We start from the raw sequence: 3,006 nt of genomic DNA on the forward strand, positions 1-3,006 counted from the left end.
TATATATATATATATATATATATATATATATATATATATATAGAGAGAGAGAGAGAGAGAGAGAGAGAGAGAGAGAGAGAGAGAATATATGATATAATATATATGTATATAATATATATATATATTTATATATATATCTGTATGTAATATATATATGATATATATTATATATATATATATATATATGTAATATGTATATATATTACATATGATATATAATATACATGCGTATAATATATATATATATATAGAGAGAGAAATATATATATATATATGTGATATATGTATATGTATATAATATATATGATACATCATATATATGTATATAATATATATATATATGATATATATATATATAATATATATAATGAATATATTTATATACAATATATAATATATATAATGCATATATATAATACATATATATAAACAGTATATAATATATATAATGCATATATATATATAATACATATATATATAAAATATATAATATACATAATGCATATATATATAATACAGATGTACATAATATATATATATATCTATATATATAAATATATATATATATATATATATTTAATATATATTTAATATATATATTTTATATATATATATATTTAATATATATTTAATATATATAATATTTTATATATATATATATTTAATATATATAATATTTTATATATATATTTAATATATATTTAATATATATAATATTTTATATATATAATATTTAACTTATATAATATATATAATATTTTATATATATATTATATAATATATATATATGTTTTATATATATATTATATAATATATATATGTTATATATATATATTATATAATATATATATATGTTATATATATATATATATAATATTTTATATATATATTATATAAAATATATATATATGTTATATATATATATGATATATATATATAATATTTTATATATATATTATATAATATATATATATGTTATATATATATATGATATATATATATAATATTTTATATATATATTATATAAAATATATATATATGTTATATATATATATGATATGTATATATAATATTTTATATATATATTATATAAAATATATGTTATATATATATATGATATATATATATATATGATATATATATATAATATATATATATATATGATATATATATATGATACATATATAAAATATGTATGAGATATATATATAATATATATATGTATGATATATATAATATATATATATGATACACATATAAAATGTATATGACATATATATATATATATATGATACATATATAATATATATATAATATATATATGATGTATATAATATATAGGCCGCAGGGGTGGCTGTGTGGTAAGTAGCTTGCCTACCAACCACATGGTTCCGGATTTAGTCCCACTGCGTGGCACCGTGGGCAAGTGTCTTCTACTATAGCTTCGGACCGACCAAAGTCTTGCGAGTGGATTTGGTATACAGAAGCTGAAAGAAGCCGATTATGTATATATATATATGTATGTGTGTGTTTGTCCCCCCAACATCGCTTGACAAGTGATGCCGTTATGTTTACGTCCGTGTACAGTTCGGCAAAAGCGAACGATAGAATAAGTACTATTCATACAAAGAATAATGGGGGTGCTCTAGCATAGTCACAGTGAAATAACTGAAACAAGTGAAAGATGAAGAGATACATATATAATATATATGATATTATACAGATATATGATATATATTATACATATATATATTTATAATATATATAACATATATAATATACATATATATTTGTATATATAATGCATATTTTATATGTATAATATACATATATATATATAATATATACATATACATATATATGTAATATATATCGATAGATAGATACATATGCGTGTGTGCTGCTGTAGTCATGGTTGTTGACAAGTATCTCTGTGAAGTGTTGTTCCCCTCTATCGGGCCAACGGGGGACATTAGTGTGCATGTTTACAAGTGTTGTCAACAGGAAGGCTATCTTGACGTAGCAAATGTTGTGTAGCCCATGGAACCATGAAAAAGTGCAAATTGGACAATGTCAATGTTCATTGACATGTATATATGTTTATACATACATGAACATATGGATACGTATATACAAATGCACATATATACATACACGTTCTTAGATACACATATACATACACATGTATGTATGTACACACGTCAAGTTATGTGTATATATAAGTGGTTATTTGTATAAATATATATATGTCATAGACATATAGATATTTTAGATATATATTCGTACATGGCATATACAAACGCACACACACACATACACATATATATGTTCATGTATATTATATGTATACGAATATATGTACGTATATACTTTTATGCATATGCGCAGGAGTGGCTGTGTGGTAAGTAACTTGTTTACCAACCAGATTGTTCCGGGTTCAGTCCCACTGCGTGGTACCTTGGGCAAATGTCTTCTACTATATTCTCGAGCCGACTAAAACCTTGTGAGTGGATCTGGTAGACGGAAACTGAAAGAAGCCCGTCGTGTATGTATATATATGTGTGTGTGTGTTTGTGTGTCTGTGTTTGCCCTTCCCCTTCCCAACATCGCTTAACAACCGATACTGTTGCGTTTACGTACCCGTAAATTAGTGGTTCGGCAAAAGAGACCGATAGAATAAGTATTAGGCTTACGAAGTATAAGTACTGGGGTCGATTTGCTCGACAAAAGGCGGTGCACCTGCATGGCCGCAGTCAAACGTCTGAAACAAGCAAAAGAATAAAAGAATATATGTACACACACATACATTCATATTATATATTTAAACGCATAACCGCGTATACATATTATTTATATAAATATATATCATTCATATACATACACACATTTGATATAAATATAACTATATGTATATATGTATAATTGTATATCTCCATATATATATATATATATATATACTTCAGGTATATGTATAATTGTATATCTCCATATATATATATATATATA

The 3,006-nt window shown here is 22.2% G+C and overlaps 1 protein-coding gene across 4 annotated transcripts in view; it reads left to right on the top strand.

Moving 5' to 3' along the window:
- Window positions 1–3,006, top strand: part of LOC106881299 (uncharacterized) — a 338,650-nt gene that overhangs the window by 176,149 nt on the left and 159,495 nt on the right. The gene's annotated exons all lie outside the window — the stretch shown is intronic.

The sequence above is a fragment of the Octopus bimaculoides genome, chromosome 10 (assembly GCF_001194135.2).
Source record: "Octopus bimaculoides isolate UCB-OBI-ISO-001 chromosome 10, ASM119413v2, whole genome shotgun sequence".
Taxonomy (NCBI): Eukaryota; Metazoa; Mollusca; class Cephalopoda; order Octopoda; family Octopodidae; genus Octopus; species Octopus bimaculoides.